The following is a 13,366-nucleotide window of genomic DNA, read 5'->3' as shown; positions in this document are numbered from 1 at the left end:
GTGTTATGTTGCAGTCGTTTATACATTCCATATTTTTTTTCTGCTATAATCATTTTAAGATTCATTCATTGTTTGATGCCTTGAGATGGTTATCTACTTTCTATATTCTTCTCACATTAGCAACTATTAATTGGCATAAGGAAGTGTTTCTATCTGCCCTCTGAACAATTTTTCCCAATTCGGCAAGCATCCACCACATCATTGATCTCATTTTTTACTAACTCCATGCCTAGTGGTTTTTTCTCTACGTGGCCACCATACCTATAAACTCAATTATTTTGCAATGATCTAGCCAATGTCATTGATTAAAAGTAGTCTTTAGTGATTGAGTAAAAAGAGAGAGCCCTCTCTGAAGTTGGAAGGGCTAGATTCCAACTTCCAAGTGGTTTGTGGTTACCTCTGAGTTTCACTCTTCAACATGGAGAAATTACAAAGAGATAACATGATGCTTAATCAATGGAAATTTATTTTGATTCAATATGCTTCCAATATAAGTGATAAACTTATTTCTGTAGTGGCAAGTAATGGGAAAGTTTTGAATCTCTATTACTAGTCTAGCTTCCCAAGTGGTAGACTAGTAATGAAGGAAAAACAATCATATATCCCATTTTTTGAAATTTAATATAAATTTCCTAATTTTACAGGAGAAAATAACATTTTTCCATAAAGATATATTCTCTATTTACCTTTATCGCCCATAAGAAGTATGTCTGCAATTGGTAGATTTATGAAGCTCACATGAGCTTTGATTCATTTTCACCATATTCTTTATTCCAAGTATCCCCAGCTCCCTTTATTCAAGTGATATGGTAACTCTCATACCATTGATTCAGATCTTTAGGGGGGGCAAGATCTAGGTGTCTTGAACCCTAAGAGCAAGGAGAGAAAAGAAAAAGTATTACCTTAAACTACTCTTCATGAAAACATTGAATAGAAAATACACATAATGAATATGTTGGTGTTGGGACCTGACCCAGGTTCAGAGGTGATTTAACCAAACAAATCCGAGTACTACTGGCCCTTTTGGTAACAGCCTGCAGAGCGTGGACTAAGGTCTCACCCGAAGTAGTATGGGAGGGTGCTAGAACTAGGTTTCCGCACCCTAGAGACATCTGATGAGTTCAAGTGGTCTGTGGTTCGACCCTACGCACAAGTCACTTTGCGCACTTTCTTGTACCTCGCAGACTAAGATACTGCCTTTGCACATCCCTACCCAAGGGCTGAATGCTGCGCTTCTGCGTTATTACCCAAGACTTTATTGATATTCCAATGTTAGTTGATTATCTTAGCCTACTTGCATGCTTTAAGTTATACTTAACAATATAAACCATTCATACAAGTGTGCATAGTAAATAAACAGTATATTTTCAAATTATATCAAACATGCATTAACCCAAGAATAGATACACAAAATTATGATAAAACTTCTCTTTATTAATCCCTTCCTCGGTTATAGACTCGACTCTGCCCTGCGCACTCAGCTGCAGGGGTCCACGTACTCAGCTACGGACTACTAGGCCTCTGCGCACTTAGCTGTAGAGCCTTCTCCTACCCTACGACCCAAAGACACACTTTTCACTTAGTCACTTAGACTCTTGCTTCTTTCTACTACTTCGCTATCTTTTACACTTAGAGCCTCGCTCTATTTATACAATGCCATGGTTCGTGGACCATGGGTAGGCCGAAATTACATTACAAACGTAGGGCGGACAACCTTTTGACTCTATCATACTCTTCGCCCTCGCAGTTCGTGGAGCTTTAGAACACATTTCGATCAAAACTTGGGCTTTGTGCCCCACAACATGCCTTGGGGGGATTCCATGCCCAACAGGCCCCCAACACAAACATCATGACTCGCTCTCGAGTCACTCAATTGACGTGATAATCTTTGCTTGAAGTCCCTCTAACTATTCTCGAACTGTGTGGAGATTAGCAACGCATTGAGCTGCTACTTCTTGGATCTGCTGCATGCACTGTTCCGAGACCTGTTTGTCTATGGTGCTTCTCTACATCAATGTGTGCATCCCCTGTATGTTCATGAGCTTGCCTTCGATGTCTACCATGATGGTGAAGGCCTCGTCGATCCAAGGTTGGAAGCATGCTTTGAGAACTACCTCCTTGTGTCGTGCCGCATCCACCTGCTCCTTCAGTGCTTCAGCCTACTACATCCTCGCAAGCTACTGGGTGAGGACCACTGTCTGCATAGTTCCTCAAACACTGTAATATTGTTTTTTGAGTTCTCGTGCCTTTGTGTCTAAGCGCTGGATGTTGGGGTCCTCCTGCAGAGTTGTGAGGACCTCAAGTGATTCTTCTAACATGTTGACTACACCTCTAATTTCCTCCAATCCTGTTGTGATAATGCTAGTGCGCTGTTCTTTGACTTCTGGGGAGTGGATGGTTGCGCCTGTAATCGTAGTTGGATGATCTAAAGATTCAACTCTAGCTAAATCTTTATTGTTTCTTCCTTGGCCTCACAGACTCCTACTACTAACCTGTGGATCCGCACCTCTGTTGGTAGTTCTACAGGGATGGCCAGCTCTCGGATGTTGCGGCAAGCATCACCTATCACCTGCACTAACTGTTGATTTTTTGACACCAATTCATCATGCTACAAGTTGAGTTGTTCCATTTTTATCTTCTGCTCACTGAGGACTTGGAGCATGCGACTCTCCCTAGCACGCAACTTTGCTGTTATCCCATCCTGTAATAGATATAATGTCTCGCGTAGAAGGGCAGCGAGAATAAGCCTGAGACCTTTCATCGTGCTAATCGATAGCCTGTCGTCCTCATTTGATGCAACTAGAGCCCCTTCTGGAAACACGACTGTGTTCATCATCTGTGCACGCAACATCTGCTCTGCTGCTGTGGATCCGACTATGAGGTTGGTTGAAAGGGTACCAACCTGAGTGGGGCACACCTATAAGTCCTGCAACTACACTCTGAGGTCTCCCAACATAGTCTAGTGCTCCTGCATGAAATCCTGAAGAGCCTCATTGGTGACATCGCGCACCGTCTCGTCGATGTCATACAGATCACCCTCGGTTAGGGTGATCGGGTTAATGGAAAACTTCGAGGCCTTGACCTTCTTCCTCGATCCTACCTGCTTTGTGGGTGTTGGTGCTTCAACTCTTTGGATGCGATCTCTTCGTCTCATCCAGGTCCTTGGGGACTTTGGCCTTCCCTTTCCGTGGAGGGACATAGGCAGGTAGTTTTGTCATAGAGTGCCTAGGCTGAGTATCCACCTCCATGCCTTTGTCTTCTTCCTTTGAAATGATAAGGGCCTGCAAATATTCTTCTTCCTCATATGTTTCTATCGTGACAACTTTTCCCTTCTCTTCCGTCGACAATTTGCTGCACAAAGGGTTCCACAGGTACACGCGTACGAGAGCCATTGCTTGTTTATCCTTCTTGGGTGTTGGTGTACGTGGTGATTTTGGGATCTCTGCCACAATCCTGGCACCTTCTGGAACATCCTCCACAGTTAGGGCTTGCGTGCCCTCACTGGCAGTTACCTCTTCTATCCCTAGGCCATCCTTAGTTGCTATCATTGTAGCTGTGCTGCAATTTCTCACTCGCAAATTCAGGGGCTTAATCAACACTTGAATCTCAATACTCAGTGCTCTACTCAATCGCTCAATTTGCAAATGACCAAGTGTTGTTTGCTGGGTAGCCCTTTGTGTTTTATAGCGCATTTTTAATTCAAATTCGACTGTTCCCCCCAATTCTGGTTCATTGATGCTCCCTTAGTTGTAGATTTTCCCAAATCTTGCCCATAAATCGTGTCTTAAATGTCTATCACCCGCTCCATTTGGCCTCAAGTCGAGTATCCCATCATGAATAATGAATTCAACGGTCACTTTCTGGCTAACCCGCGTAGCAACACAGCCCCCCATGTGCGGTCATGAACCATGTGACTCTTTGCTTCAGTGCTCATCTCCCATATCGTGCAGTTCCTGGGAAGAATAGTTTATAGTCTCACGCTCCCTTCCAACTGCCTAGAGCACTAAGACTGTCCTTCCCTTGGCTAGTCAGGTGGTTGCACCACCCGTGTAGAGCTCCATCCTGTCCTCCATCATGGTTCTTGGAGAATCCCCACCTTCTATGGTTATGGTCGGCATCGTGCACTTCCCCATTTGCAATGCACTACCCTGGTCACTACACTTAGCAATATGTAGTCCAAGCCAAGGCATCAGACTAACCAATTCATGATGATAGTTCTCAAATTTGTCAGTATGATCGTACGCACCTTACCTTAACATCCTATTTTTTCAGCAAGAAAATCTTCCTTTATCTCGTCCTCCAACTTCTTGACCTCCGAGTCCATCAAAGCACTTTTCTTCCTTAACCGTACCCTTTCTTTTTCAAGTTCGCGGAGTCTAAGGTTTCCCTGTTGAATTTCTTCCTCAAGTCCCATGTGTTCTGTTTCTTGCGGCTGTGTGATTCCTTCTTTCTGGGCTTCGCGAACAATCGTTTCTATGGGTGCTGCTATGCGCGAACTAGGCTTTGCATGCTCCATAGGGATTATAGCATCTACTTCATACTTCAACGTCGGAAGTGCCTGTGCAGTCAGGGTTTTGCACATGGTCCTATAAGCCCATAGAACCATTGGTATGCGTAGGTCCCAGTCCGTGCATCTCATATGGTGGACCGTGTTTAGTACTTTGCGTACTTTGTCAAAGGCTTCCACGTGGATAATCTTCAGCACGCTTGGTCTTATACTTCGTCATTCGCACCATCATCTTGCCCAGTCCTGCTTGTTGGTCATGTTTCCTATCGCGGGGACAATGTGCATTCATGCAGGTTGCGTACCATATGCCTGTACCCATCTGAAGAGGTGGGCGCACAGGTTGTTTCATCCATCATACCCAAATTTCATCCACATCTAAGGCTTTCCAAACTGCATGAGCATCATTCTTCTGCATTCGCGCCAGTCCTCAAAATTCTGGTGGTGCATACCCCACCACCTTGCGGGCATAACGAGCAGTACCCATTTCAAAGCATCGAATCACTGCTATTTTAGCACCTCTCTTTCAAATTTGTTCAGGAAATCATCCACTTTTCTCAAACTGTCATACATAGGTAGATCTCTTGCCTCTGTTGTCATGCAGCACAGTGACCTTATCATCATGTTGCAGTTGAGCATGGTTACCTTGTGTAACCGGTTCTACCATCGTTCTCTTTCCTCGTCTGAATCTTAGGTGCAGGAGCTTTCGCACTCCCATGAAATCCTGCCATCCATTGTTGGATTCACCCAGTCCTGCTCTCATGCGGTTAGCTTGTAGATACAGTCTAGATCGTCGTCACTATCGTAGTCGTGCATCGGCTCTGTGTAGCACGATCCTTCCGCAGGGTTTAAAGGTACCATGTTATGAAACCAACTCACAAAAAGATAGAAAAGATAGATCAATGACTTAGAATTCAGCGTCTTCGAGGGGGCCACCTCCTTTACATTACACAAATGAATGATTCTTTTGATGATTCAAATGACAAAACCTCCTTTCTATATATAGGAGTCTAAGGAATCATAATATAACGCAGCCGATCTAACAATAATAATATAAATGCACAAAAATAACAATAGAGGGACTCTATGGGGCACAATAATAACAATATGGGGATAATAGGGGCACAACAATATTAATAAGGGATGCAACTACAATAGTAATGGGGTAATCACTAGTATTATAGGGACCTAACATGCCCCTCTCCTTCAAAAAAGTGTTTTCCTCAACACTTGAGTAGTTTTGGATGCTTTTGTATAAAATTATCACCCTCCCATGTGGAATCTTCAACGGATAAGTTCTTCCACTTGATGAGATACTCCGAAATTGATTGATTTCATAGCTATCAAGTTCTTGTTTCTGTGACTGCTTCCGGTTCCAATATAATTTTTCCTTCCTCGTTAAGTTCCAGCAATATTTTTTGAATTGGGAGCTTGTCGCCTATAACCTTCTTTAAACATGAAACATGGAAAACTGGGCGCACTCAAAAAGCTGCAGGAAGCTCCAATTTGCATACCATAGTACCAATCTTTTGCAACACCTTGTACGGACCATAATACTTTGGTGACAATTTATTATCCTTCTTATGGACATTTGTTTATATGGTTGTAGCCATAGGAATACCCAATCACCTATATCAAAACTTCTTTCGCTACGATGTTGATCTGCCTGTTGTTTCATTCTATTCTGCGCCAACACGAGGTTATCCTTTAAGAGTTGGAGGACTTATTTTTGATGCTCGATGTGATGTTCCACTGCTTGAACCTTAGAATTTTCTCTTAAATATGATGTGATGGATGGTGGCTGATATCCATAAAGTGCCATAAATGGGGTCATTTTGTTGCTGTATGGAAGGAAGTGTTATGCCACCATTCAGCCAGAGGCAACCATTTGACCCATTGTGTCTGTTTATCAGATACAAAGCAACAAAGATATCCTTCCAAAAATTTGTTTACTATCTTAGTTTGCTCATCAGATTGAGGATGATAAGATGAGCTATGAGCTAACTGAGTATGAAGACAAGAAAATAATTCTGTCTAAAAATTTCCAGTGAAATGGGATCTCTGTCACTTACAATAATCTTTGGGTTTCCATGTAGCTTTTGAATTGTTTCCATAAATACAGTAGAAACTGTATCAGCTTTAAATGGATGTGATAATGCACAAAAGTGTGAATACTTGGTAAGTTTGTCAACTACCACCATGATGACACTCTTTTCGTCAAACTCGGGTAAACCTGTGATAAAATCCATTCAAACCTCCTCCCAACGTTGACTTGGAATGGATAAAGGTTGTAATAGACTTGGGGTCTTAATTGTTTCAACTTTATTTTGTTGGCAAACCAAAAATTCCGCCACAAACTTTTGAATATCCGATTTAAGGCCATCCCAAAAAAATTCCTTCTTAACCCTGTGGTAAGTTTTTAAAAATCCTGAGTGCCCTCCTAAGGGAGAAGTGTGCAATTCCATAAGAATATTTTGTTTGATTTGGGAATTCTTACAGAGGTATAACCGATATTTGTACCATAACGAATCATTTTTCCAGCTAAATGTATCAGATGTACTGGAATCTTGTTGTAACTTTCGAATAAGTGCCCACATTTCTTCATCATTCTTCCATTCCTCCCTTGCTTCGTTTATCCAATCTGGTTGGATAATAGAAATGACACACAACAATGCTTCCACATCCTCATCCTTTCTTGAGAGTGCATCTGCCACCACATTTTGCTTCCCTTTTTTGTAGATGATTTCAAAGTCATAACCCAACATCTTTGTGACCCAATTTTGTTGCTCTTCAAAGGATAATCTTTGTTCTAAAAAGTATTTAAGGCTATCATGATCCTTTTTTACCTTGAAGTGTCTTCCCATTAGGTAGGGTCGCCATTTCTTAAGTGCATGTAGTATTGCCAACATTTCCTTCTCATAAATAGCTTTGTGTAAAAACTTTCCCTTGATTGGATGATTTTCAAAAGCAATGGGTCTTTCATCTTGCATTAAAACAACACCAATTCCATTTCCTGAAGCATCACATTCCACAATAAAGGTTTCTGTGAAGTCTGGTGTAGCTAAGACCGGTGCTTGGCAACTTGCCTCTTTAAGATGTTCGAAGGCCTTTGTTGCTTATGGAGTCCATGGAAATGCATCTTTCTTCAATAATGTTGTTAGAGGTGCTACTATTCTCCCATAATTCTTAACAAACTTGCGATAATACCTTGTCAACCTAAGAAATCCTCGCAGATGCTTTATGGACGTGGAGATTTTCCATTCCGTAATGGCCTTAATTTTGCCAGGGTCTACCTTAACTCCTTCATGAGATACAATATGACCCAGATATTCCACCTCTTGTACTCCAAAGAAACATTTGGTTCTTTTTGCATATAATTGTTTCTCCTCCAATAGTTGTAGCACCTTGTCAACATGTTCAACATGATCCTTCCAATACTTTTTGTAGATTAGTATATCATCAAAAAATACTAACACAAATTTTCTAAGGAAGGGTTTGAAAATGGAATTCATCAAACCTTGAAATGTAGAAGGTGCATTGGTAAGGCCAAAAGGCATGACCAAAAATTCATAATGACCCTCATGAGTTCTAAATGTTGTTTTCAGAATGTCTTCAGTCTTCATTCTGATTTGATGATATCCTGAACGTAGATCCAACTTGGTGAAGTAAATTGATCCATGCAATTCATCCAGTAATTCATTAATGACAGGAATGGGAACTTATCTTTAATAGTGAGCTTGTTGAGCTCCCTATAATCTGGACACATGCGCCATGATCCATCCTTCTTATGCACCAATACTACTGGAGCAGAGAAAGAACTTTGACTAGGTTGAATTATACCAACCTCTAGCATTTCTGCAACCATAGGTTCAATTTCACTCTTTTGGGCATAGGGATATCTGTACAGCCCGATGTTTGGAGGAACACTTCCTGGAATCAGATGAATAACATGATCATGATTACGAATAGGTGGGAGACCTTTGGGAGTCTCAAATACCTTGGAATGATTGTCCAAGACTTTTTGGAGATCTGGAGAAATAGATGATTTCGATGTGGAAACATCTAGCGGACATAATTGTCCAATTACACCTCTTTGTTCCTTTTTTAGAAGCTTTGTCATATTGTTAGAGCTGATTATCTTTCCTAGTTTCCCTGCAATACCCCTTAATTCAACTTCCTTTCCTTCCACAGAAAATTTCATGAAAAGTTCTTGAAAATTAAAAGCTATTGTACCCAAGGATTGTAGCCATTGGACTCCTAGTACAACATCAACACCTCCCATTGCAATGGAAAGCATTGGGCTAGTCAATACATATTCTCCCATGGATAGCTTGATATTATGGCACTTTCTAGAGAAATTTATTGTTCCTCCATTTGCAACCATCACTTGACAATCTGGTGCTAGATATAGGAAGAAATTCAATTCTTTTGCTACCTTACAATGAATAAAATTGTGGGTACTTCCTGAATCAATCAACACTATTACTTTTTTCTTCTCGATTTGTACTTCTATCTTGATGGTTTGAGGAGTGGTAATTCCAGCCAATGCATTACAAGATATGGTCGGATTCATTTCTTCTTTATCTAGGCTTTGTTCTTGGAGTATATCCTCTTCTTTTAACCTTTCTTGCTCCTTTTCTTCTTCCTCTTCACAATCTATGTATAATAATTTCTTCTCAGCACACTTATGACTTTTAGTGTATTTGCTACCACAACTGTAACAAAGCCCTTTTTTTCTTTTTTCTTCCAATTGTTGTGGTGTCAACCTTATAGGTTTTGGAAGACTAGGGGCAACAACACTTCCATCTTTATAGTTGTGAGTGGTATGCTTCCTAACTGCCATAATTTTTCTTTCCATTTTTCTTGCTAACCTGAATGCCTTCTCTAATGAATCAGGTTCCCAAAGGCGAACATCATGTTAGATATTATCCTTTAAAGTCCCTATGAACACATCAATCCTATTCTCCTCTGGAATATTTTTTACCTTTATGTTCAATTTTTGGAACTCCTCAATGTGCTCCCTTATTGAACCCTTTTGTTTGAGACTTATCAATTGGCTAAAAAAAGTGTTGCTTTTTGTATCCTCATAATGTGCTATCAATTCTTCTGTAAAAATTGCCCAAGTGATAATTTGTTTACGAGAGCAAAGCCATTGATACCATACAAATTGATTTGGTTCCAAATATAAAGTTGCAATACGTACCTTTTGTGTGTTTTGCACATTATTGAGATCAAAAAGTTGCTCCATCTGTAATATCCATGTTGCGGGATCCTTGCCATCAAACTTCCTCATATCGATTTTTGGAATATGGTGGGTTTTCGATCCAAAATTAGAGTCTATGAAATCATGATTAACATTTCTTTTGTTCGCATCATGAGTTTCCTTTACTACCCTTTCACCATTAGTAAGTATTTCTTGTAGAAAATTTGTTAGATCTATCTTCAAATCTGCCATGTCTGTCTTCAAATCTGTCTTCAAATCTATCTTCCAATCATCCATCTTAGCTTCCACGCCGTTCATCTTAGCTTCCACACCCTTTATCTTAGATTCCATGCCTTTTATCTTAGCTTCTGTTAGCTTTTGTGAGAGTGACATTTTTTGCACTTGGTCTTGTAATTTTGATATATCATGTAGCATTTCTTCCTCTTCATCATGATTCATGTTAGAGATTTCAGGTTGCTTTCTAGGAGTTTGCATTTTCTTTCCTCGGTGCATCAATTACCAATAATAATAATGCTCTACTATGCCCTTTGAATTCCTTCAAAATAATTTTTCAAACCAAGCTTAAGCAAAAATTTAAAAAAATCTACACACCTTTTTTCACATTGTAGGAGCTCGATATTTCATCTGATGTATCTTTGTAATTTCAGATCATTTAGTTCTAAAATTTCAACTTGCAATAGCCCTTTGTGTCCTCTTTCCAATGCCATTAGTTTGATCCAATTTGGATTCTCCAAGGAAGTGTTATCCCAAATCTCCCACAGTGACCTGATTATAGACTAGTTCAGTAGAACGAATTTGTACGACATGCCACATGTCCCTGTTTTGACCTTTGGATCTGAAAAATATATACAAGAAACTACAGTCCATTCTCTTTCTGTACCTTCTTACTAAATTTCAATCCGATGTTTAGAGAGAAAGTTATGACGATTTTCCCCAGGTCACCTGTTTGGAATGTAATTCAGGAGTTTGCAAAAAGACCAACTTCCTTAGATCATGTCTCCGCAAATATAGCACAAAAAGCTCTATAATTTGGACCCAAGGTTCAGTTTAATTTCGTTTCAAATGGGTTTTTTTTTTTCTTCTAAAACATCGTAGAAAAAAAATTATAGTGAAAATGCCACGATGACCTATTTGGAGCAGCAAAACCTTAGAATCCAAGGCTCTGATACCAAATGTCATGAAATCAACTCACAAAAAAATGGAGAAGATAGATCAACGCCTTAGAATTCAGCCTCTTCGAGGGGGCAACCTCCTTTACATTACACAAATGAATGATTATTTTGATGATTCAAATGACAAAACCTCCTTTCTATATATAGGAGTCTAAGGAGTCATAATATAACCCAGTCGACCTAACAATAATAATATAAAGGCACAAAAATAACAATAGAGGGATTCTATGGGACACAGTAATAACAATATGGGGACAATAGGGGCACAACAATATTAATAAGGGATACAACTACAATATTAATGGGGTAATCACTAGTATTATAGGGACCCAACATACCACCACGTGTACTGACTTTTTCGAAAAAATAATCTTGCGCTTCTTTATATTTATCACTCCATTCATGTTAGTGGCCCAATCTATTCCTAGTAGTGCGAGATAAGGATTGCTGTCATCAAAAATCTCCATTACCTCAAAATTTGCAAGCGCGCTCGAACCTATGATATGTACCGTTATTCCCCACAATCCTCCCATCAGTTGGATCTTTTAATGGTTTTCCATTCACAATTGAATAGGAGACCATTGCAACACGGGCCTGCCCATGCGCTCCCATGTCTACTTTGGCAAGACATTCACATTCGACCCTAGATCCAAAATCACATGATCCAATTCATATTTCCCGATCTGTGCGATCAATCTCATCTCTCTTCCTATTCACATTGTGTGCTTCCTGAGCTTCTCGATTATGCGCGGTTCTCTTGACCCAGCACATCTAGCACTTGATGAGTTCTTGCAGTCCCTTCACAGAGTTGCTGTTGCGTAGCAGCTTCATGCATGTCTCTAGAAAGGTAGTGAGCATTGATGGGTCCATTTTTGGTTCTAGTTTGTCTTTTCTACCTGAATTGGAGGCCTCCATGAAGATCTTCTTAGCTTCCATGAATGTCTCCTTAACGCACTCCAAATCAAATTCTGGTTCCTTCGTTGGAGCCTTGCGAACCCAGGCACACTCTTCGGGCTTCTTGCCTTTGTCATCTCCTATCGTGATACCACTTCAGAGCACAATATTTACATTTGGGTCTTCGTCGCGCGGCTTATACCTCATCATTTGCAGGTTATGAGTTGGGGGAGGTTGGAGTTTTCCTTTATTGTGCAACCTTGCTATCAGCGTGGGACAGTCCTCAGTCTCATGATCAAACTAGGTACAATATAAACATGATGCTCTTGTCGGATTTGTACAATGGCAGGCATAATGCCCTGACCCTCCACAATTGTAACAAATCAGCTATCTGCGACCCCTTCTCTGTCCCATTCCACCTCGACCTCATCCACGCCCTTGAAATATAGTGCATGCCATCCCTGCATTTTGATCAAGGGCTTATGTTTCGGTTTGAACTCTGTAGGTAGGAGTCTGATCCATCATCAGTTCATAACGTCTACAGGTATTCTCATCATGGCCTACTGACCTGCAGAAATTACAGAACAACTATTGGGACGTTTGTGTTTATATAATAGATGGAAATTATCTGTAGCATGCTTCCCTCCTATCTGACAAATCACGCACCATAATGCAGGTGCCGTGCTCGATCCTGCTTGTTCCTTTGGTCTTAATGGCATTGGCCCTCCTCTCGCCAGGTAGTTCACAAAAACTAGACAATGGTCCTTGTCATGTCCCTGGCCTTTGCACTTTATGCACCATACTTCCTCGTACACTTCTGGGCGAGCAGTCCTGTCTTGCTCCAAACTCTGCATCTTAAGGCACAAGTTTTTCAACTGCATGTGGACCTGTTGGACTCCCAGGTTAGGATCTTGTATCAGGGTCTCGTGTAGTCTCATTGTGATCTCCAAGGCCTTGGCCTGAGTGGATAGCTTCTACTGTGATAGCGTGGTCCTTAGATGCGACATTAGTGAAGCTACAAACCATGTTCGGTGTTGCCCATCCATCAAGGTCATGTTGGCTTCATGAATCATACCCTTTAGTCTCTGATCCAGCTCCCATGGGGTCTCACCTTGAAGCATTGTGATTTCCTTAAATATGATAATCGACTGTGTCTCTGATTTTGGCCTGCTAAATTCCCTATTTAGCGGAGCTTGGATATCTGTGATCCTTGTGTTTGGATTGTCATTGGAATGCTTAATGTATCACGTTAGTGTGCGATCTTACAGAGCATTGACCAGCGTTGCTTTCTTTATGTTGTCATCTGTGATTCCCTATGCTTCCCATACGGCCTTTACCACGAACCAAAATTGGTCCCGATCTTCCTTCCATACTCCTTTGAACATCGTCAATTTTATTGTGCTTTCCATATTGAGTTGTGGTGGTGGCAAAGGTGGTGTGGGTGAATATGGTGAGACTGGTGGTGGTGTAGGTGGAAGTTGTATGTGCAAAATTTGCTGCCTTATCAATCTGATCACACTTCTTGGTGAAACCTTCGCAAGCTCTTCCTCTCTTTCTCGCGGAGGTGAAATC

Source organism: Pinus tabuliformis, chromosome 8 (assembly GCF_031772625.1).
Source record: "Pinus tabuliformis cultivar Carrire ecotype Pingquan chromosome 8, CPIR1, whole genome shotgun sequence".
In the NCBI taxonomy this organism is placed as follows: Eukaryota; Viridiplantae; Streptophyta; class Pinopsida; order Pinales; family Pinaceae; genus Pinus; species Pinus tabuliformis.
The sequence above is the reverse complement of the archived record's forward strand: the minus strand, read 5'-3'. Positions refer to the sequence as shown.